At 42.3% G+C, this 24,943-nt stretch overlaps 1 protein-coding gene across 1 annotated transcript in view; it reads right to left on the reverse strand.

The window, feature by feature from the left end:
* b3gnt2b (UDP-GlcNAc:betaGal beta-1,3-N-acetylglucosaminyltransferase 2b) overlaps window positions 1-8,935 on the reverse strand; it is a 27,523-nt gene extending 18,588 nt beyond the window's left edge. Inside the window, exon 1 of the mRNA XM_008287213.1 lies at window positions 8,729-8,935. The gene's annotated coding sequence lies outside the window, so the exon portion shown is untranslated. The remainder of the gene's footprint in view (window positions 1-8,728) is intronic.
* Between the last annotated feature and the right edge of the window lie 16,008 nt (window positions 8,936-24,943).

Below are 24,943 nucleotides of genomic sequence, written 5' to 3' on the forward strand. Positions count from 1 at the left end.
CATCACTGCAGAGTGAAATACTTCTGGGTTGTGGACAAAATAAGATATTTAATAGAACAGGTTCTGTCACTGGGGGCCACTAATCAGAATAATCTACAACCCTCAGGCGCTGCAGAGTTAATAACTACCGTCTGAGAACTGGTTTCGTCAAAACAAACATTCACCTCAACTGTTGCTCGATGTAGATTATTGTAGTTTATTTAAATCTATCATCTGCAATAACAGATTTCCAGCCACTGGGGGACTGAACAAAAAGGTGGGAACAAAACATCATCTTTACAAACTGACTAAAGCTGCAACTGATAATTACTTCCATTGTTGATTAATATGTTGATTATCATCATGATTAATGCATCTGTTGTTTGACCCATAAAACTGATTCTCTCTTTAACCTAATTAGTGCAGCTTAGCCCCGCTGTGCTTTATGTTCAACAAAGACCGTTTCAGTAACAAACTCTCACTTTTCTTGTCTCAGATTAGGAGGCAGTGTGGTACAAACGTAACCTTAAAAAGCTGGAATGCTATATATTGTTTGCTTTTTTTTTGTCAAGAGTAAAAGCTTTTCTCTTGCTTGGTCTTCCATTTTATGCATTAAAGATAAACTGACAAAGAGCCTTCACTACACATTACATTATTATGAGTTATGACTTTAGTGCAAATGCTCATTTTGTTCCCACTGAAAAAGAATCATATATAAAAAGGAGGTTCTGCTCAGTCTGTATCTAGCTGGTGAATATGATCTGCGGGACCACGATGCTTCATTTTCTAACCCGTTTGAGCTCTGTCAAAACAAAGTGCAGCTCCCGAGAACTGGACGCTGCACTTGGATTGTGTTTCAAACTGCGACTGTTAGCAGCAGACGTTAGAGGAAGGCAAAGCGAAGACGTCACCAGAGAAGCGGCGCAGAAGCAAGACACGAGAAAACATCACCGGCAGCTTGTAAGACGATGCGCGGCAGCCGAGGAAGTGTTTGTCAATAAGGAAAGGAACACTCAGACAGAGCGGCTTTGTTTACAGCAATAATGCAGCCGATACTAATGCAAACAGGAAGGCAGCAGCCTCATTAAGCTGTTTAAGTGATGGAGCAGTTTGACAACTCCCCAGGCATTTATGTAGATGAGCACTAAACACAACCAGACGTAGAGAAAGCTGCCCATTTGGTAGTTTCTGTTTTTGCTGCAAACCCGCCCGTCTTTGGTTTTCCTGATAATCATTTTATAAAGTCACTGCGTTGGGCACCGACACAACCACGCCCGCCTCAACATGCGTCTGACTGCTTTTTAAAAGCTAAAGTGTTTTTGTGGTACAGTTACCGCATTGTGCTCATGCTCTGAATGTCAAACGAGTTCACAATCAATTGGGATAATCAAATTAGATTTTCTGAAGTGCATTAAGTTTGTGTGTGATTATGTAAGGCAGAAAGCTCATAAGTGGCACATGATGAAGCTGTAGCCTTGAATGACCTTGCGCAGCCCACATCTCTTTTAAAATAGACGGTGGCCTGAATAACTGTCTGAGAGCATCTCAAATATGGAAACGAATTAAAAAAAGTCTGATTGGTTCCTGTGCAAACATTAGGGAGCTGGCACATCCGGCATTTGCGTCTGGATTATGAACTATAAATGGCTAAATGAGTATGTACACATCCTCAGGAACCGAGGGCAGGAAGAGGTTGTGTGGCAGACGGGGGAGGAAGAGCAGAGACAATAGCGCAAACTAGATTTCCATCGACGAGCAGCAGTGACGCATCCAAACTTCACAGATAAAACTTACTTCAGCGTCTTTGTTGTTTCATTTCGTTGGAAAGTGTCGAGCTGTTGCGTAACGAGCTCGTTCCTTTGGTATCCTTGTGCGTCTGCGTGCGTCGTATCAACCGCTCACACGTTACCCAACTCCAAACAACCATATCCTGTAGCCAAAGCTCAGCGAGGCCTCGCCGAGCCAAACTGTTTTCATCTCTGTCAAACAGTCGACGGAAGGGAAGGACAAAACCTTCAAACCGGTGACACGCTGTGGCTGCCAGAGGGCTTGTTTTCTACCGCCAGAAGTTAACTCACGTCCACCTGACTCCATTACAGCTTCTCACAACCCACGCTGACGTACTTTAACGTCTTACCAATAGTTCAAGATCACAAATATTTAGTTCGACTTCACAAAAGACAACAGACTCATTAAAAAAATGCAACAAGAACAACACAATTTTGGCACTGATACTTGCAAAACTACACATAACTAAGTCAAACAACTGACTCACTGATTTTCTTTCCTGAGCAAAATGACAAAAAAATAAAAAAGCACACATCCTCACATTTTCTTTTGTTCTCTTAAATGGCATAATTTGCTGCTTTTCATACATGAACTGTACGACTGAACACCACGGGTTTAGTATCATCCTGATCTCGACATCTTTAAGAAGAATGCATGTCAAAAATGATAATCTGAAATCAAACACTTTCTAGTTGCAGCCCTTAAAACCATTTGATGGAGCTCTGGTCCTGCTGCTTTTGCTACTGGAAACGTATGAGTCGGAAAAACCTCAGCACATGAGTATTACTTCATAAAACTACTATAACCTCACATGCCAAGTGTATATGACGCAACACAACGCATGCTGGTGTTTAGGATTACTTCCTAAAAATGCTGAATAACTGAAATGTGTTCTCAGAGTAGGTGGAGAACAGAGGAAACAAAAGCAGAACCAGTGACAAAGCATTGCTGGTTGTGAGAAAATACTGACAAATTCTGCAGAACTGTAGTAAACAGTACCCTCATTCAGACGAGTATTTTGAGATTAATGCTCTCGTTGCTCACAGGTGTGGTCGTGATCTTCAACACTGCTCTCCAGCCCATTTCCCCTCATCAGTTGTTCCTACTCCCAGAGCTAATTAACCACCGAGGTACATTTCCTTTCCATTCATTCTGGCAGCGTCGGAAGCGACTGCACAACAGTGACTCACCGACGTAAGAAACGCTCAAAACAATGTCGGGAACAAACAACGGCACCTCTCGGCAGACGCTCTAGTACGCTGTGCCCAAACTTGACGAGAACGCAGTAAGACAATGATGTCAAACATACCATGAAGGCAATTAAACTGCTTCTGTCCGCTAATGTGAGTCACTTCTCGCTCTGGCTGGGCGTGTTTCACTTGTCAAAATCAGATTTAGGAGGAAAGACGCTGAAACAAGCACAACGTGGAGACAGCTGTGCCGGTGTCGGTAGGCTACCTACAACATGTTTGTGGCGTGTCGACATCCACTCACAGCGCGTGCCACATTCATCTAACCTCACCCAGCAAAGTGTGTCGCTGCCCTAAATGCTGCACTTTGGTGTCTTGCTTGCTCAGCGTGCCAAATTCATGCCAGGTAGCACTTACAGAAAGGCTCTGAGTGTGCGCCGCTCATTACGGGCCATGCTGGCGTCAGTTTATTGTTTCCCATCACACTAATGTCTGTAAAACCCACTGATGTGTCTGCCAAAGTCGGGCAGCACCGCTGACTGCAAAATGACGGTAACGTTATGGATTATTTGTGTCGGCGCAGCAGATCCCGGTAAGCTGGTTTTAATGGATCTGAGGAAACAGCAGCAGTCAAACACTTGGACAGAAGCAGCTGCTGTGACTTGGTAAAAACGTTTTCAGGTTTTATTTCTTAAGGTGTGTAAACCTGTGTTTGAAAACCCTCTTTTACATACAAGGCTCAGATCAAATCAGACTCTCAGCGATGCTATCGGACATAGATTTTGGCTTTGTAGTTGAATCTAAGTGTCTCGTCTTTGAGCTGATACGTCCATGTAGAGATCATAGTGACGTCTATCGGCATGCTTGTTAAAAAACGTTCAAGGAAACGGGCAAGTCGTGTATCCTGTGATCTATACGTGCCTCTATGGACTCTAGATACTGTGGATTTTCCTACACACAGCACATAAAGGACTTTTGAACAGCACGTTAAGCAATGACTGATATGAAACTGACACCACAAGCCGACCAATCTGGGAAATTCTGCACACTTCCTACACATTTTGCTGCCGCACATGTGCTCAGAAGAAGAGGTTTTGCGTGTTAACAGACATTTAGAAACTGAAAACAGGTTGTTGTGGTTACAGAGCGGCCGGTTACTCGCACGTGGAGACAGTTGGGCTCGTTGATTGCATGCGTCAGTGTCCCGCTAGTTACACTAAAAACTCCACACGTATCGGATAATCTTGGAAATATTGACGGGAAAGTAAACGGGACAATCTGACAGAAAGGTTTTTTGTAGTTGTGTGCTCCATTTGGTGCTAAGCTAGGATCCATGGGTCCCTGAATAACAGAGATATAAGTGATAGTAGTCCTCGTAGCTAGCAAGCCATGGTACCAAAATGAGGAGAAAAAAAAAGCTTCACGATGATCTCCAGCCAGTTTTTGAAATATTTTTGGTCCAGCCACACTTTTCCTGCAATATAAAGTCCTGCCCCTCTATGGAAACAGCACAACCATGGCTAGAAGCAGAGAAAACATTAGGATTTTTGGGGGGGATTCTTTATTTTACAAACTTTCTTGTTTTCTGGCGGTTCTGCAGACACACAGCCTGCAGCTCAGCCCACTTCAGTCGAAAAGTCTTTTCGTCAAGGAGCTATTGGTGATGTGACGACTGGCTTTGTGGCTACGCCAACGAGAAGAGTTGGGGAGACACCTGCAGCAAAGGGTCGTGAGTGGGAGTCAAACCCACAACCACTGAGTCGGGGAACTATAGACCCTATACATGGGTCGCTACAGGGGCGCCCCGGTGCAAACAGATTATTACGGCAAATGGTTAAATGAGACTTCTAGATGAAATGGCATGATTTAGCTTTAGCCCACATTTAGTCAGGTTTTCTGACAGAGCAGGACGTCCCAAAAGAGTCGTTCAAGGACTGTTGGAAATCCTGTTTTCACAGCTGCTGTCCTTTTGGCAGTTCTTACCTGCCGTTGAAAACCCTTGCCGACAGGTTCTGGGGTTCAGAGGCTAACAAACGATCAAATGTGAGTCAAGGTGAAAAGTGTAGTGCCAAAGTCTGCTGCTAAAGAACACAACAAAAGAAAGCAGCTGTTTGGGCCTGTGCTGGGTGTGCAGAAGCAGAAGTAACAGGGCTAAGCTACTGGCAGCCACCAGCGGCAGCAGTTTCCCACTAATGTGAGCTGAAAGTGGGTTATTATCTGGATTTCGACTGCTTCTCACGCTCACACTTGGGGAAAGTTGGCCCGACTGCTTTAACTGCCGATGCTAGCCGAGTTGACCACAGGATCTTCCACACTTTTACACTTCTTGTAGCCCTCCAGTGAGCTGCAGACATTTCTGTTGTTCTGTACAGTAAACCTGGAGGCGATGCAATGCTGTGTTTGCAGGCGTGTCAGGTGAGCTTATTTAAAACTGGATATGGTGGACGGCCGAGCAAACACATTCACTGTGTCAGCCTCTCTGGTCTGAGGTGTTGCCGGAGAAAACACTGGCTGCAAAGTCAACTGGTGCCGTTAGTGACAGGGTGTGACGTTCTGTCTAAACAGGGCAGAGCAGATTTCTGTGTTAACCACAGAGTGGTTCTAGCACAGATCTAATGGGAAGCCCCCATAATTAGCAGCACCCCTGGGTATCTGCAGGTCTCCCATCTGAGATGTGCTGAAATCACTGACCTCGAAATGAGGAGGAGACTGGTGATCTTTAAATTAGAAGGAGCACATTTTGATCCAAGATGCTGCACTTGAACAAATTAATTTTACTAGTCACATGTTTTATTCCTCCACTATCCAGCAAAGGCACCCACATCCATCAATAAATAAACCTGCCTTTGACACTGGTGTTCCAGGAAGAAACCTTGAGCCTCCCTTAGATTGCCCTTGATCATCTCCACACCACTAACTCACCACTACCAAGGAAACAGCGATGACGAGTGGTCCATTAGGTGACACGGATCACACCACGAGTGGATGAGAGAGAATGTCCCGTAAAGTGGCCGCAGGTTTGATTTGATCAACAGGTCACGGTGTCCTTGTGAGCAGGAAGCTGGAGCTCGCGTGTGTTCGCTGCGCTGACGGTTGAAGGAAAGCACTCTACACACGATGCAGAGAAATTATTGGCCATTAATGCCGAGCGCTTGCTTTTCCTGAGTGGCTCAAATGGCCCTGGAGATGACCAGAGAGTTCCTGTTAGTCCATTTGGCCAACAGAAACTCATCTTTGTCATGTCGAAAACGGAGAAAACGTCATAAAATACCAGTTATTGTTCAGGCTCATAGAATGGAAAAGCAAATGTGTACCCAATGTCTCCATCAGCCACCAACCATCCTCGTGCGTAAAACCACTCTCCTACCACAAACACACCAAACTGAGTCACTCTAAATTTATCTGATGCATCTCATCAGGGCGTAAGTGCCTATACGTAGGGATGACCTCAGCACGTCATCAGTTCCAGCTGATAAAGGTCCAAAACAAACACTGACGGGTAGATAGAGCCCGTCTCTGATAATCTGACAGTGTCTCAGTGACCACCCCGATCACTTCTCTAGAAAAGCTGCAGGAGATATCCAAGAGCCTTCAAACCATGGGAGGTATATTTGCATGTGGAACAACAGCACTAAATTCAACTTTTTCCAGATGGAAATGGTCGGGATGCGACAGCACATCAGAGGTCATAGTTTATCAGCTGCAGGTAAATCATAGCTGACACAGTGGATGTTGTCATTTTTATCACCTGTGTTTCCCGGCTGCCAGCGTCGGTATCGTGGGTGTGTCTGAAGGAGGAACGTTGACATAAGGAACCTGAATGACAGAAGGCTTTCACTTTTACACATTCATAAAGCCGGCGATGTTACGCAACGACTCGTGTGCATCCCTGTACAGGCACAACAGTAGGCTAATGCCACAGGGGAGACTTGACACAGCATGCAACATGTATTTTCTATACAAGAGTCAAATATCAGGATTTTTCTACTCCACTTATTGAAGAGTCAGTACTTGTGTGTATTTTTTCTTTACTTTTCTTCTCATGTGCATGTTTGGGATTAATAAAGGCTAATCTTAGCCTAATTATTTGGAGAAAAAACCTGGAAAATGTGAGCAAAAACCCACCATCATGCCTCTGTACAGTTCAGTAATTTCCCAGACTGGGATTAATAAAGTATTTTTCTATTCTTCTATTCTTCTGTACCTGAATGCAAACTGCTCCGTGTGGGACTATTGCGTCACAACTCACAAACCGTGCAGTGCAGGGACTAGATAACAGCGATTCGCTTCATTAGATCCAAAGGAGTCATTTGTTTGACCAGAACCGGTCACGCAGAACAGAAATCTATGCAAGCCAAATAATAAACTTTACACATGATGTTTGTGATAAGAGCGCAGAGCCAAGCTACTCGTCGTTATGACTAATCACAGCTCATTCTGTTCTTCATTTCGCCATCATGTGCGTCTTAAGCCCTGGTTGTAATTTAGCCACATTCTTATTTAGCAGTAACACAGAAACTCGCCCTGGCCCGGATGAAAGACACTGATCCAGAGTGCGGTTTGGACATTTCTGTCTAAACATAGCGGGGCTACAGAGCCGACACACGACTCTGCCCAGAAACTCTGGAAAATGTTGCTCATGTGATTAAAAACTTTAATCTAGCCGAGTATAAAAAGGCATCACGGGAGGAGGAAAGAGCCGACTTCTACTACTGTCTGGAACAGCAGGTTATCCAGGTTTTAAAAAAAGCCGCAAAGCATTCAGAATACATCCGGTTATCTCCTTCAAATATTAGATCAACTCCACACACATTTCATTGGTTTGCGTCACTGTGAACATCTGGCACGACGTGGTGAATGTTTACACCGAGCAGGGCTGCAGCTAATGGATGAATACTGATTCATCTCCTAGTTATTTTTAATATACAGTTTAGTCATAATGGTGGAAAACCTCTGTCACGGCTTCCAAGCTCAGACTCCCTTCTCAGACTTTTCTTGAACCTGGATCCTATCTGCTCACCTTCAGCTGGACCTGGAATGCGTTTCTGCTTCACTAAATCGATGTAAGCTGATCATTTACAGCATTTTGTGTGGTTAGCAGGATGAAAACTTTAATCTAGGAGGCATCAGAGAGGAGAACAGAAAAGGAGGAAAAAGTCTTTGTCCAAGGCTTTCTGCAAATAACATTAAAAAAAAATAAGAATTTATCAAGTTAGCTCCTTCAAGGATTAGATTACCTCCACACACGCTTTATTTGTTGGTCTCTATGGTTTCGTGGTGGATGTTTACAGAGCTGCATTAATCCCATCATCTCCTATTTATCCTTCATCATACCAGGAGTTCACTGTAGAAAACTTTTTGTTGTTTGTTTGAGATGAGATCAGGAAGCTGAGTGGATCTGACAACAACAGAGATAAGTTTGACTGATTCAGGTAGATGATGGAAAAGTGTTCTTCATTTACTGTTTAGTTATAATTGTTCAAGATCCCACATGTGGCTCCTTTTTTTTTAATTATTATTTTTTAACTTAAATAACCCTCATCTGCTCACCTTCACGTCTGACAAACGGGAGATTTAAAGTGTTTTTGTTCAACCCGAGTGACTACATCGATGTAAGCTAACCGTGTTTTAGCCTTTTAAAGCCGTGTGGTCGCTACCTGAGGAGCTGGCTGCTGTGTTTGTGTGTTTTCTTAAAGTTTTGCTGAAGGTAACCCAGTGACTAACTGGGACTAAACATGGCAGTCCTGGGACCAGCCGACCGGTTAGCTTACTTGCGTGAGAGCCGTTTGATGCGCTGCTCGCCGTGAACGCTCCTCTCAAGTCCCGACACCAACTCCTCCGGGGCCGCTTCAACTCCCTCCGGCCGTCCTCCCCACGGCCCCAAGTCACCCCAACAACGGCGGGGAAGACAAATAAATCCACATGAGTGAGTTTTCCGTCGTGGGATAATTGTTTTTTTTTCGCCCGTGAAGTCGCTGCTCCCGTTTTTCACTCCGCCGACGGCTGGAGACCCGAACACTGCCGCCGCCGCTTAAATGGACCGACTTCTTTTTTCGACGGTTGCGCGGGCACGCGGCGGTGTGCGCGGCTGTTCTGGGAGGAGCCGCCCCTCCCTCCCCTCCCTCCCCAGTCACACACACGTGCGCGCGCTTACAGAAACATACAGTCGTCCTCACGTTTATTTATTAAAAAAAGGCAAAATTCACACTGAAATAGCAAGAAACTTAAAAAAGTAATAAAAAATAAAAAAATTATAAATTGTAATTTAGCGAAACAAGACGTTGCTTTTGAATTGTGGTTGAAAAGAATAATTTTAAAAAACAAAACAAATTCGAGCACTTTGCTGATGAGCAGAGGGCCAGAATACCTGTCAACAGGTGCAGGAGTCTGATTGAGAGTTACAGGAAACACCTGATGGCAGTGATTGGCTCAAAGGGTTGTTCAGCTACATATTAGTTTATGTGTCCCATCATGCAGTTTTTTTTTCTTCTTCTTTCTTTTCAGATAAGTACATCTGAAGACAACTGTATGTAGAGGTCATTTGCAAAAACAGATGACTCTGTCTTCACAAACCTTCAGAAAACCCACTTTTCATTGTCTAACTGAGACAATAGCAATCAATAAGTCATTTCTACTGAGTCAAATCCACTCAGCTTCAGTTTGATTGATATTATTGCAAGCAAACAACAAAAAAATAAGTTTTCAAAAAAATCTACCTGTTTTTGCGAATGAGCTCTTCATATATAGAGACGTGCGCTCCACTGAAATATTAACCTGTTGGTGTCGTCAGGTACAGTTTAGGTGTCACCCGGAGAACCGGTTGTTGTGGCCAAAATGCCTCAAGCTGTTTCTGCTGCGACTCACAAAATAACGTGATCACATTACATTACATCATGGTTTAGAGTTTCCAATGACTTCTGTAACTCTGAATTTTAAAAAATGGAGTCTCTCAATTTACTACCAGCCTTCTGGAGGTATGACAACATGCGCCGGGTCAGAAACAAACATCCTAATATTTGGTTAAATGTCCCTTTTCACCTTAACTGGTCGCCTTTGGTTTCCATCCACAAGCTTCTGGTTCTATCGTTGACCCGCCTCTTGACAGAATTTATTTTCTGACCCAGACTTGTTTCTTCATAACAGTCCACAGGTTCTTTTGGGAAACCTCGTGACCTGCCGTGTGTTTGGGCTCATTATCTTGTTGGAACAACCAAACCGCACCCAACCCCCAACCTTCTAGCTGATGGTTTTAGATTTTCCTGAAGCACCTGAAGGTCCATCTTCCCTATTCAATCCACTGGCAGAAGAACAGCCCCAGAGCATGATGCTGCCACCGCCATGCTTGATGGTAGTTCTGGTGTTTTTGGGGTTGAAGGCCTCACTTTAACATATTTCTGGTCCTTGTGGGCAAATAGCTCCATTTTTATTTTCAAACCCCACTTTTTGGGCAGAAACTTTGGTTTATCAACGTATAAAGTCGAGGAAAGCTTTGAGCTGGCTGCTGCTGCACAAAAGCAGCTAAATGTGGCTTTGATGCTCCTTCCTCACCCGACCTGCACCGTCTGACTTCTGTTTCCCAAACAGAAATACCACTTGCCCACCATTTTTAGTGTGACGATGAAGTCAAACATGCTATTTTAAAGGGTCGAGCTGTGACCTTTTTCATTTGTGTCGGCAGTTTCTGCACATTTCTGCATCACTTTCAACACGATACAGTCATGGTGAAATGAATCATCTTTGTTAAACTGTGGGTACATGTGAGTGATTAATTGGCTGAAACAAGCCCAGTATGGGACTTTAATTAGATTAATCCTTGCAGATATAATGTGAATGCAGCATAAACCCCCCAAACTGCAAGGTGTTCAGTTAGACTCAATGTAAAGGACAAATCACAGAGTTCTGGCAATGCTGATCAACTGTTCTAATTTTTCAGCTTCATTTCTGTGAAGACGGACTTGTCATTCTAGGCCACGTGAAAATAAACCTCACAAATATCCCCAAAACAGCACTGCCAATGTGAAATGTTATTTTATACCCTGAACATCTAGTAAACATTTTCTGTTTACATCAGTCACAGAGGAATTTGGCCCGCACTTATAAATCTGCACGCCGAGCAAGTCTCGACTCCTTCTTTGTAATTTCCACAGAAGGAGTCGAGACTCTTTCTGTGGAAATCGAAGCTGATAAAGTACAAAACCTGATGCTGGGCTGCAGCCATAAGAGCAGCTTTTATGAAAACACATTAAGTAAAAGGTATGCAGGAAGTCCTCCAACATGACCTCTAGCAAAACATTTTTCTGTATTCTGGTGAATTTTTATGCAACAGTTTGTACTTTTTTTGACATCATATCTGTGGTTGTCTATATTTATTTAAAGGAACATTCAGCCACCTTGCAACCATTCAAACTATTGTGCCTGATATGACGCACAAGGAATGCACACGTCTATTTGATCTGATTTAGGGCATGTCTGAAAGCTCAGCAAGGCCTTCTGGTTGTGTTTCCTCTGTTCATGCACCAAAAACTGATGAAAACGCTGCTGCACACATCATTCTATCTCTGCTAGGTCTTCTACTTTTTTTCTCAAGCAAACAGAACCTGCACTGATGCCGAAGCGTGTAAACAAGAGGCACCGGGGCAGTAACTGGAGGTACAGTGTGTGTTTGTTTGTGTGTGTTTGCATGTTGTGTGTTGGGCGTGGAGGCTGCTGCCCACAGCAGGGGGTCCGTCCTCAGGCTGTCTGCTGTTAATGACCGGCCGAGGACAAAGGGGGTCTGCGGAGTGGAGGACTGGAGGCTTTACGTCCTCCTGTGGAACAGATCCACAGCTGGTCCCCTCATGGAAACAATGGACACCCAGTCTGGGCTCATAAATAATCATCGCCGGGGTCACACGTAATTATAACGTGCAGACACACTCTCCTGAAGTCTGACTGGAAGTTGCATCTTCACTTGTTTCTCTGTGAGGTGAGAGTTTTCTCCAAAGTGCTTCATAGAGCATCGGCTGGTTGTGCATTCCAACACAAACTGACACACTTAAGGAAGTGAAAGAAAAATCAGTAGGTAGGTTTGACTATAATATGAGATAGTTAAGTTGTGGTGAAGCAAGAAAAATGTGTTTTTTTTTCTGCAACAGAATACTGTAAAAAATTAAATACAATAATTAAAAAAAAAAAAAAAAAGGAAAACACAAAAAAATTGGGAGGCAAGGTGCCGAAAGAATGCATTAAAATTGTAGAGTTAAAAAAAATCTAAAAATAAAATAAAATAAAAATGTAAAAAAAAAAAATAGCAGCAAATATTTGTAAAATAATATATAAATTATTATATATTATATTATATATATCTGTTAAAATGAATAACATTTTAAACAAATTAAATAGAGTAAAACAGAGTCATTTTATGGTCACACAACATATAAAAAAACAAATTACCATTTTTAAAATACAATTATTTTTAGTGTAGGGCTGTTTTTTAAATATAGTCAACATGTAACTATAACATATATTATATTATATTTTAAAAGAATATTTATCATTTTTCAATCCCTAATATACAGAATTTTTCTCTATTAGCAGAAAAAAGAGAATTGTTAGACGAACCTGAATTAAATGCTATGATTGATAACATGCAATTGAATTAAATGAATCAGAATGAAGTGATATTATCGCCACTGATTTGAGTTAAATATTACCTAAATAATTAGATTTTTTTCCCAAATAAACACTTTTTGTTGCTGAAATAAAATTTTCAAGAAAGTCCCTTTGACGTTTCTAATAAAATATTTGCTTTACCCAAATATAAAACACCATTTTATCATCAAACGCACATTTTCTGCTTTTCTCTGTCACGTGAGTTGAAGAAAACAGTGATCCAGTGGCAGCAGAAACATTTGACGTCATGATGTGAGATGCACAACGTTAAACTTACAGTCATTTTTGCATATTTGCTCAAATTAAAGTTTAAAAGGACAAAGCATCATTTTAAGTTGACTGAATCCACTAAACTGTTTTCACCAAAACAGAAACATAAATTAGATTCATCTGAAGCAGTAATTTACTTCAACTTCAGCTCAAATATCCACTTTTTACATCAGTTATTGTCGAGTTGAGAGACTCTGTTGGTTGTCAAATAATGTTCTAATAATAGCAAACGTATAAATTAACACCAGCTGAACCTACAGAATCTGTTCCATTCAGGCTGCTGCATGAATTCAGGGTGAAACGCTGTATGAATATTTCAGCAGTTAATAAAGACATAATGACGTGAAATGACGTTCTGGACAGAAAACGATCCCGCTCGCCGTCATTAGTCAGTCGCCTCATTTTTCTCACAGGTCGCTACTGTTCTTGGCAACTCGACACCCCGCCGAGGGGTTGAAGGTTAATTGTGCACATTAGCGCCCTTCCACCAATCACGGTGTCATCAGAGCAGGCTGCTTATCCGGGCTAATGACGCTAACGAGACGGGATAGGGTGACCGCGGGCCGGCGTGAAGGAGGCCTCGAGCAGCCAGGACTCAGGTGTCTGCTGGTCTCAGGTGGCCGCCGAGCCGTTGTTGGTCGTGTATGTGATCAGTCAGGGGTGTCGGCCGAGCTGATGCTGGAGCTTGTAGCCGCCGCCCAGCTGCTCGTGTATCAGGTTTAATCAAACGCTGTTAATGAGGGAACGAGGTAGAGGATCATCATGCACGGGCGATTCTGATGAGGCTCCAGTGTTTTGACAGACAGAACTTTATCAGGGTTTATTTATCAGGATGTTTACTGGCTTCGCTCGCAGCAGGAAGGCTTTAAACGTCGGCTGAAACTGGATACGGAGCAAATGATGTGGGCTGATGATTAGCGTACAAAGAGAGGACATCATCCAAAATAAATCATTTATTGCCGCAGCTGCAAGTAAATTATGTAATTAGTTCCTGGAATCCTTTCTATGTTTTGGCTTCCCTAGACTGAAAAAAACAGGATTAGAATAAATGTCTCAGTGTGGCTTCTGGCTTTTATAGTAATCAATAATGTGCATTGTAAAACGTGTATAATATATATAAATATTTCAGCTGCTGTGGCACCAAATAAGTACTGAAAATTAACAGAAATGTCTCCAATTGAAACACATTTATTAGCTATAACAGACAGATATTTAAATGTGTAAAAACAACAACATTACCTACAATACATCACATTATTAATAAACATATAATGACATAGACAGATAGACGATATGCTCATATGGGGTAAACACTGATAAAAACACATTAATCTGACGTTTTTGTTGTTAAAAGTCCGTTTAGACAAGATATCTGTCCTTAAACAAACAAACAATATATATGTGTTAGTGGTTAATAATTTTATTAACTTGAATTTAACGGTTTCATTTATTACATGAAAAAGAACTACACACACAGCTGGTCTGTCATTTTCTGAAAACAAAAACCAACAACTTTGAAAAAGGGTAATTTTGTGGTTATTCACAGCTTCAGGTTGTTTTACGTTAGATAACTCACACTTTAATTTTCTATTTCCACACTGTAGGTTTCACTTTGATTCTAGCTGTCAGTTGCTAACGTGCTAACTTCTCTGTTTTGGTCCTCACTGTTGGTTAAAGTGTTTTTCTCCGTGCTAACATTTTTTTTCTTGCAGCTCAGTCTGGGTCGCTTCAGGTCTCCAGCATCACTTGTCTGTATATTAAACGTTGCTCGTGGTAGACGGGAGATTTTGGGCTGCAGAGCATCTGAGTTCACGCACAGCTTCCAGTAAAGTCAGGAAGAGGAAACAATAAAAGCTGAATTGTGGCAACACTGGACTACATGTGTTGTAATTTTTTATCGTGCTTTAACGGTTGAAACACACACACATGCGTTTGTATGGCTTCCTCTGAGGAGACATTTATTGACTTCATGCTTTGTTTGCATCCTCACCCTAAAGGCCGATTCGTGCTTCCCTCGCCCCGTGAGCGGACCGAGGCGGGCTGGGAAAGCAGATGAAGCTCTGTTCTTACTCCAGCAGCTCCACACCCAGCTGTACAGATGACTCCATTTCCCCTCATACAGAACACAATAAAACACATCTACAGTTATAGATGTTTGTTTTGGTTCTGTTGATGGAAAGCATGTGCAAACCAACGCACCAAACCGGTCTCTTGTGCAGTCATACATTTTGGGATGCATGTGGGAGGATTTTGAGTAGATTTAAATCATGCACACGCTTGCAGGTGCAGAAAGCATGAATGCGCCTCAACCATCACTATGAAGTGGATACGTTACAGTCAAGACAGAACGAGGCAGGATGCAAACTTTCTGCTGGACAAGTTTCTCTTTCACCAATAAAAACAGAGAAAAAGACAACATGTCTGTGAAGATGGTTCTTCTCGTAGATTAGTCGTAGCAGCTGGACTTGCTTGAAGACGCTCCACCTCTCATCCAAGAAGCTTCATCAGCTCTGACTGACGAGTTCCAGATAATTATAAGCCTCAGACCTCCGCCTCAAACTGGAGAGACCATCCCTCAACAGAGGTGGAGGTCTGAGGCATCACCTCTCACCTGTTTACAGTTCAGTCCTAAGATCTCGCCCCAGGAAGATGAAACCACTTCCACACCTAAAGACCCTAACGAACCCCACTGTGGCAGGGGGAGCACTAACGACTCACATAACGAGGGGGAGGAGCAACAAACCTCCAACTGAAAATGAAACTCAGGTGTTCATGTCTCCTTCAGGATGTTAGTATCTGGAACTAGTTGTTTAGACCTGATGAACGTCTTCAAAGAACTCAAGCAGGTCCAGCTGCTACGATTAATCTACGAGATTAGCTAAAGACAACAGAGTGCCTAACAAGAACCCGAACCTAAACCTTAAAGCTCCTCTCTGGTCATTCATTAATCCCCTAACAACACATGTTGGGATGTAGCACAGTGTCATAGAACCTCCCACTGTGTTTGGACTCTGTTGATGGAAAGCACGCACAAATCAAAAAACTGTCCAGAGGCTTCAATCTCAACTCTTATCACGACCCGGCTCCAGGAAGGATGAAGAGGAAAGGACCACACATGATCAGAGAAATTTACATTTATTTTAACCAAACAACATTTTACCAAACAAGCTAAATATCTGGGTCAGTACCATCAGAACTGTGTAGAAAACACAAGAAGCCATACGACTTGCTGCTGATTCCAGTCAGCTTATGAAGCTGATGAGCAACCTGCACCGACGTCAGCCATCAGCTGATGGACTTCCTGTTCCTCTAAGGGAGCCAGAACTCCGGCCAACCAAGACAGCCCCAAACAGGAAGTTCAGGGGCTGTCACACTCTTTGAATGAGGAACCATAAAGGGGTGGATGACTGAGAACGTCCTTGGGTGGTGTCTCTACTAAACAAGAGTTGGTGTCGAGGAACATTTCTTTTCTTGCACACTAGCGTTGTGGGGTATCCATGACGACCCCTGAGATCACCTTGTGGGTGGCTCTAGTTGGTCTGCTGGTTCTGTGAGGGGCTGTTTGGTGTAATCAGGAGACTCTTGGGTTACTTCAGGGCTGACTGCAGTCTAATGGCTGTCCTCTTCCCTCCGTAGGGAACACACCGGCCTTGTTGTGGGTTCGTTTTCTTCATTTAGGATGTTTGCATTCACAACACAGACATAATTCATACTTCACACACCGCTGACTCTACGTATTCTCAGCCCCACATGGATTTATTTTGGTATAATTTAAGTGAATAAAGACCAGCTTTACTTTGTGAAAGGCCACATACGACGAGGTGTAAACTCTCTGCTGTGCTTGTTTCATTCTCACCAATAAAAACAGTTTATTGAACCCTAAACCAAACCTACTTCTAAGCTTAAAGCGTCTCTCCAGTCGTTGATTAAACCTCTAAAAACTGAGGATGGACTGCAGGCAGAGCACGAGATATCTGGAAGATTCACATCTTAACGCTGTGTTTGGGCTCCGTTGATGTACAAATGAAAGCACCAAACTGTGTCCGTGGAGTCAAAAGCAGGCCCAGCATCTGGATATTTCATAACGTCCTGCTTTATGAACACTGTACAGACAGTAAAACACCGATAAAGTCCAGCAGCGACTACTTCAGCTGCCACTCTGTAAATGATGATTATAAAAGGCTGAAAGTTTCCTCATAAAACAGAGATAACTGAACAAGTACTCCCACTTCCAAAGGTAAATTAAGATAAGTGCTATCATCTCAACTCAAAGGGTTTACCTTCACATCCAAACAATAAAACACGAACACGGTTTGCGGATCGTCAGGACGTTTATTGTTTTATTGAATGTGTGCTGCTGAGAGCCGTCACTGTGCCAGTGTGTTCTTCAGCGGGGCCATAAATCCCACAAAGACAGACAAACAACGGCACAATCAGTGTCATTGGAAATCCATTTGGAGATCGTAAAAACCCGTCTGCCAGCGGCGAGCGTTTTGACTCGTCGGCCATTTTTGGATGAAACAACTTTCAGCTAATTCTCAGAAATGATAAAACCACGACGGAGTGAAGAGGTTTGTCCTGCTGACGGCCATAACTAATAAATAACTAATAACTAACCAATAACTAACTAATAACTAACTAATAACTGATAGACTACTAACGCAGAGGTTCATCATCGTGAACACGTGGGTTTGTTTTTGTTCTAGAAACGTTCTGAGAAAGTTCAGCAAAGATCCCAGAATGTTATTTTTAGAAAATTTTCCAAAGACGCGCTCAAATTTTTCTTAAAACATTTCCTAAACGTTGCATGGAGAACCTCTTTCCTCTGTCGTGACATAACGTTGTGGGAACGTTTCGTAGAAGCTCAACAGCAACGTGTCCAAAACATCCTCAGAATGCTGCAGGCAAAACGCCCCACATTACGTTACAGGAACGTTTTGTAAAAAACTTTTGAATTTGAATGTTGTTTCGAGAACGTTCTTCTAACGTAATCTGACAACATCCTCCAAATGTTAAAACGTTCTGCCTTAGCTAACCAATGACAGATATCCCCAAACGTTCTGGGAACTTTAGACTAAAATGTTTTCCTACAAACGTTATTAGAACCTGTAGGTACAGTGTAGTGTGTGTGTGTGTGTGTGTGTGTGTGTGTGTGTGTGTGTGTGTGTGTGTGTGGTCGCAGCAGGAACCCTCTGTTTACACAACAGGTCAGTTATTGTGACAACATGCGATAACAAAGTTAAATGTTCAGTCTGTTTCCAGCAACGCGCCGTCGCCGCCGTACGAGCTGCTGGAGTCTCTCTGCGGCTTCTGGTTTGTGCTGCTGAACGATGAGAACTTCAGGCCGGCGGTGACGGTCGACCTTATGGGTTTGTGTGTTCGCTTCCTGAGGGTGAACGTTGAGACGCAACTGCTGAGAAATGAAACTGTCGGAGGTGGTAAGCGGGGCTATTTTAGGCCGCGTAGACGCACGGCGGCGGCGTGACGTTTGTACCAGATTACACAGAAGATATGCCTAACAGAGAATCATCAGAATAGAAACTGAAGTAATTTTTTTTTTAAATGGTCAAATGCATTTTTCACAACATGGTGTTCCATATGTTTGACTTGTTGATGGCAGCGTCACCTGTCATCCCTCCTGTTACTAACAGTAATGATGGAATTAGCAGCCGTGGCATCACTCAGCAGCATCGTTATTCATCTGGAGCAGAGGCTCAGCTCACCTGGGAAATCTACAGCCAATCTTCACTTTGTTTCATCCCCTCCTGAGGGGAAAATGAGGCCGCGTAGCTGCTAAACGCTGCACTTTGTTCACCGTACGCAGCCGTCTGCCTGCTGTTTGGTGCACAGCGGCTCCGGCTCGGCGGTTTTTCTCTGAAAGCAGCTGAAGACAATGAGAGCAGACTGAACCGTAGAGTTGTCGCTGTGAAGTGCTGCAAAGCTACGAAAAGCTGCAGGTTCAGACGCAGCGTTGCTATAAAGATTCTGATTACAGCTGGTTCTGTGGATCGCTGTTGATAAGATTCTCTAAAGGAAGCCCTGACACGACCTGTGAACCAGAAGAACCGTCCCACCCGTCAGAGGAACCGCAGCAGAACGATCTGTAAAACGGCACTCGGGGGCATCTAAAGTTATGATGGGAAATTCCTGAGATGTTTCTGGGCGGCACAGATATTGCTCTTCTGGGTCTTTACAGAGGAGTCATTCCGTCTCACACACAGACGGATGTTCCTTTTTTTAACCAATAAAACTCGTCTCATCGTCTGTTCATGCCTTAAAGTGGTTCAGATGTGACTCGACACTGTTAGTTTCTCTACAGTTTATAAATCTAAGAAGTCTTTGCCTCCATCTGCACCACTCGCTGCAGCTCCAGCTCACCAGCTCACCTACAACGCTGCTGTCAAACTACTCCATGCTGCGTTGTACAAGATGTAATGTTAGAATTAATCAACTTCTGAAGAAGACTAACGAAGCAGGAAGTCGATCGGTGCTGTAGGTTTGTTACACAGCAAAACAAAAGTAGTGAGTAAACTAGTGGCAGCTGCAGTGATCAATAGTTTCTGTATTTTATCAGTGTTACTGTCAGAATTTACTTAAAAAGTCAATTAGTGGGAAATGTACTGCAGCATTCTACTCTGTAAAAATGAGGTTAAAACATTTTAGTACTATTTTTATGGGCAATTAAAAAAAACAAAACAAAACAAAAAAACAATTTTCTGTTATTTTACAGATTTTTCATGTTTTGTTAAATTAAATAACATAATTAAACGCATGAAGAAATATTAATATACATATGAAATAATCAAAACAAACAAAAAAACACATTAAAATATCTGCACTTTTACAAAAGCTGAATGTTTGATGGTAAAACTACATAAAAAAAAAAAGAATTTAAATCAGCTAAAAAAAAGAATATTATTTTAAATATATTTTTAAAAATATATACATATTAAGCATATACCATTATTTCACACATTTTCTCTGTTTACTTAAACTACTGAAAAAATAATTAATTAACATATTAACCGTTAAAAAACAAGAGAAAAACAAGAAAATCTGCATTTGTACAATTTTTCACATTTTTGTCAATATGTTCTTTAACAGTGATTTAATGAAATAATGTTTTTTATTTTTTATTTTTTGTATTTTTTTTTTTTAACTGTATTTAAATCAGAAAAAACACATTATTACTGTTACTTTGCAGATTTTTGCTGTTATATGAAGGAAACATTCTAAATATTAGGGATTAAAACACGGCACGGTGTCAAGAATTGGGATCCAACAACACTGTTTAACATTTAAAATGCATTTACCACTAAAACACCTAAAAACACAAGGCAGGTTATATTTCTATGGACTTTTATTCAGAGGCAGCAGCTTGTCGTCTGTCTCAGGACATCAGTGTAAAGTCAGAAATAATATTCATCGCTGCCTAAACTCATTTTTTCCTCATTTCACTCCATCAGTTTTTCCACTAGTCTGCTGTTATTAATCATTCTTGTTATTGTCTCCATAAAATGAACAGATTTGATCATTTTTAAACTTACTTTTGAGGAGAAAAGTGCACAATTGTTAGAATTTGGATGTAAACTGCATGTATGAAACCGTGGAAGTGTGAATCTGAGCCTGTTGTTGGTAAACTGCAGCTCCATGGTGCTTGTTTCTCCCACGATCCTCCTTCCAGTGTGTAAAACCCACCATGCTGAGGGGCGCCAAGACACTCGATTTTCATGGGAGACGGCGTTCGAGGTTCCTCTCAGCAAGTGTCAGATAAAACACACAAAGAGCGTCCTGTGGTTCTGGAGGCTGCTGCAGGTTCCAGCGGTGGGAAAAGTGCTGCACGATTCTGGATGACGAATGGCACCGATTAACCCTCAGCAGTGGGATCGGCCTGCAGGCAGGAAAGGCTGCTGCGCTGTTTGATATTATATGATCGCACACAAGGGCACGGTATTAATAACCAGGATGTTCTGCAGTCGGAGCAGAAGGCCGACACTGAAGTCTTTGTTGGAAATGAAATAACACAAGTTTCTCACAAAAATCACACAAATCCGCAGAACCAAACAGCAACAAGCACAAGAAATCACACAAAGCTGCTCATTTACCCTGCAACCAGGTTACAGCACAGGCGTGAACCGCTCCAATAACAGTAAAACGATTAAAAGCACAGAGATGTGAAACGGTGAAAAGCCAACAAAAAAATAAAAAAATAACATCTCCAAGCAAAATAAAGGAATAAAAGAACAAAAGCTGGAGTTTAACTTCATGTGTTTCAGTGTATTCTTACTGGAAATTACACAAAACTTGCACATTAATATCATAATAATAGTTTATCAAAGAGAAAACCTTTAAACATTGTTATTATTTTTACTTTTTTGCGATATTTAGTCGAGATAACGCGTTTTCTACCAGACTAATGAAAAGAAAACATCCAAAATACACATTGAGGAGTTTGTTTTACTTCATCTGATGTACTGGGATCTGTAGATTTTGATTATATATGTGTTAGAAAAAGAAAAGAGAATCTTTTTGTTGTCTTTTTTAAACCCTCTGGAGGTCGATGGGATGTAAAGGATCATAACAGTAAACTGTTCATGTTCACGTTTTCCTAAAAACATTCCAGCGGCTGCGTGCGAGTGAAGCACGGCGCTGCAGAAAGAGAACTAAAGTTCTGGTTTAGCTTCGTGTTAAATCTTCTTGTGCTGGTTCTCTACGGTAGGGAGGGAGAAGCAGCTCCGGTTGGGATTCTTTGTCGTTTGTGCGTTCGAGGTTCCTCTCGGAGCAACAATAGCGGCTTTGTCGCTGCCTGCCCAGATCCTGGCAGCGATGTCCTTGAGTCCTGTGACTTTGGGTGTCCGTCTATTTGTTCCTCTTATACAAACCAGCCCTCTTGTGCTCTGATGTGAGGAGATCAGAGGCCTGCGTGACCCGAGACTGCTGATAAAACACAGCAGACGCCTCCATCGGCCGCCGAGGAGACACCAGGTCCAACACCAGAAGGTCCAACAACATCAGACAACAGGTCCTGGACAGTGTTCAACCTGGAACGTGACGTTTATGTTTAGATGAATACTTTATTTCATCTGCACTGTGGCAACCAAACGCCATCTTTGCATTTATGAGCTGAGCCAGAAGCAAAACTCAGGAAGCCACTTGGGTTAAACCGGGTTAAACCGGGCCGCAGTCTGTCGGTGAGCGTTTGGAGCTTTTAGTGTTCCAGTCAGAGCAAATCAGTTGGTAATGGATAACAGCATCATTATAGATTCCAACAGGTCTTTGAAAAACATTGGAATCAGAGCAGGTCAAACTTGGGAAGAAAGCAGAATATTCAGTTGAGATGTTGAGGTATAAAAACCCAGTAAATGAGGACTTTTGACAGCTGTGGAGAGCAGAAAACACCAGATCTGTAACTGAAAGAACGAGGACTGTGCTGTGAGAAAAGAGCTTTCAGATTAAAGCACCGTGTGGCAGTTATGGATTCAATAAATCCTCTATCAAATGAAGGCGAAAACAGCCCAAAAATCATCCTTAAATAAGAAAACGTCTTCATTAAGCTTCATGCATGAAGTCAGACTTCCGTGAAGTTGGTGAGACGTGTCATGAATGTCGAGCTGTGCGTGAGTGACACTCCACAGGCCAAACCACTTCCTCTTCCATGTTTGTAACTTCTTCAACTGACACAGATGATCACATGTCAGTGAGGAAGGTAACTCGAGGTCAGTGCATGAAACCGCGACACGAACAACAAGTGCCAGAAGGTTCCCACCCATACGGGGAAAACCCATCGTTGTTGAGCTTCGTGTGCGTTTAGACCCGGGTGGGACATGTTCAGCTTTCTAGAGCTGCTTCTGAAATGTTGGAGCAACGAACAAAAGTCGCCAAATGTTCTGCGAGAGTGAACACAAGAGTCCTCGTGCACCCCCAGCATCTGAGAAGCTAAACACCCAGTGGATTACCTTCATTATTAATGTCCCCCCAACAACAGGAAGATCTGTAGTGTTAGCATGTTGGAAGGCTAATGTGGCTAGCGTAGCCCTCAAGTCGGAGCTCTGCTGAAACTGTGGGACATTCAGAGATGGTGGAAGCTTTAATTTAAACCAATAAACAGCATTGGTTGGGTTATTGAACTAGCTAAACTCAGCTGCTGTTAGCTTCTCTCTTTTACCTCTGTGCTCACATAAACTATATTCTAACGCAGCAGAGTAAAGCTGTTCTCATTTACCAGTTGTCTATTTCTGTTGTCAGACAACACAACAAGTCCAACACAGTGACTTAAACCCAATGACAAAGCGCAACATTTTCTGACAAAGCGACTAAACAGATGAGTCAAAAGCAGCGGCTGTGAGAAAAACGTCAGAGGAGATAAAAAGTGCTGTCAGCTGTTTGGCTCAGCGCCGTCAACCACAGAGGCAGAGAGAGTTTTCTTCCTGAAGGAGGCGGGAAGCAGCAGCTCAGACGGTTTAGAACAAGATTAAAACCAGAGTTACAGCGTCATGGTGAAATCTATGTGGTATTACGAGACAAGAAACTATCAAAAGATGCTTTCTGGGGACATGAGAGACTTTAATTTGCTGTAAAGAGCCACAAAACTGGACTTTTAGGAGGCTTCTGGACAGTCTGAGACATTAACTGTGTCATAAACTTGAATTTGGCTCACTAGTACAGGATGGATGGATGGATGATGATAGATAGGTAGATAGATAGATAGATAGATAGATAGATAGATAGATAGATAGATAGATAGATAGATAGTCAGTACATTAAAGTAAATTAAAATGGACTTAGAACAAAATTATGAGCACAGGTCACAGACTAAAAAAAAAAATGCAATAAAAAACAGAAAAACCTAGAAGCAGTAAAAGGCAATAACGGGTACCTGAATAAATATAATTAGAAACTGTTTTAGATTGTACTCAGGGCCGAAAAATTAAATAAAAATAAAAATAAATAAAACATATAGTACTACAGACGGATGGTTGCACCTTATGAACAGGTTGTTTTGTGTCCTGAGAAGCTTTAATAGCACCGACCAACGGGCCCCTTTGCTCCACTTCTAACCTCAACAATAAGACTCGTGTCCATCCAGCCGTGTCAGAATAACCGAATCATTGGGGTGACGTCTCCCTCTGTGATTAAACATGTGGGAGTTCAGTATCTATCAGCGAACATGCTGTTATGGGAACGGACCTGCTGCTCAGCTGGACTGTGAGCAGATGATTAGCCAAGGCCGCCGTGTGCAGCAGCTTGTAATCATTAGCTCGATACTGTGGACAGTTTCTGCACTGGATGTTCTGCTGCGTCAAGAATGTGGCAAAAAAAAAAACCCCACAACTCCTCCTGGTCAAGTTCTTCTTTTCTTGTGTGTTCGTGGAGGTTCATGTTTTTAAAACGTGTTTTTAGCTTCATGTGTTTTCGCCACAAACCAACAAAAAACAAGAACAACACCACCAAAGCTTCGTGCACCTTCCAGTTTGTGATGCTGGTTTAAAGTCGGCTGTTGTGGCCAAATGTGCTGATCGCATCTTTAGCGTTTGACCCAGAGGATCATGGGATGTGATCAGACGGCTCGACTTCACATGACTTCAGTTTTGAAATCCTGCCGGTGGGAGTGCGTGTCTGTCGTCCCACGCCTTGTTGAGCTCATCGCTTTGGCTGGAAGCACCGGATTTGGTCAGAAAGCAGAAACAAGACACGGTGAAGTCCAGTCGAACCTGTGGAGCGTTTGTGTTTTGATTCAGGCAGGTGGAGGTGAACACCACACGTCTGGCTCTGTTTGGTTTCATTCATCCACCAAACTGTCAAACAGAAAACGGAACAAATATAAAAAATGAAGTTAAAAAAGGGAACTCCATCCATTTTACACACCAGGATCAGTTTCTGGGTCTTGTGGATTCTTAAATCACAAAATGTAAATCTAATAAACCGACTAAATTAAAGAAAATGTTAAAAAAAAAAAAAAAAAGATAAATAAATAATCTGATATTGGAAAAATAAATGAGGAATTTCCAACTGAACTATTAGACGTCCAGTTGTATAGCAGGTATTGTTGATTTAAAAAAAAACAA

The sequence above is a fragment of the Stegastes partitus genome, unplaced genomic scaffold, assembly GCF_000690725.1.
Source record: "Stegastes partitus isolate 25-593 unplaced genomic scaffold, Stegastes_partitus-1.0.2 Scaffold490, whole genome shotgun sequence".
Classification (NCBI taxonomy): Eukaryota; Metazoa; Chordata; class Actinopteri; family Pomacentridae; genus Stegastes; species Stegastes partitus.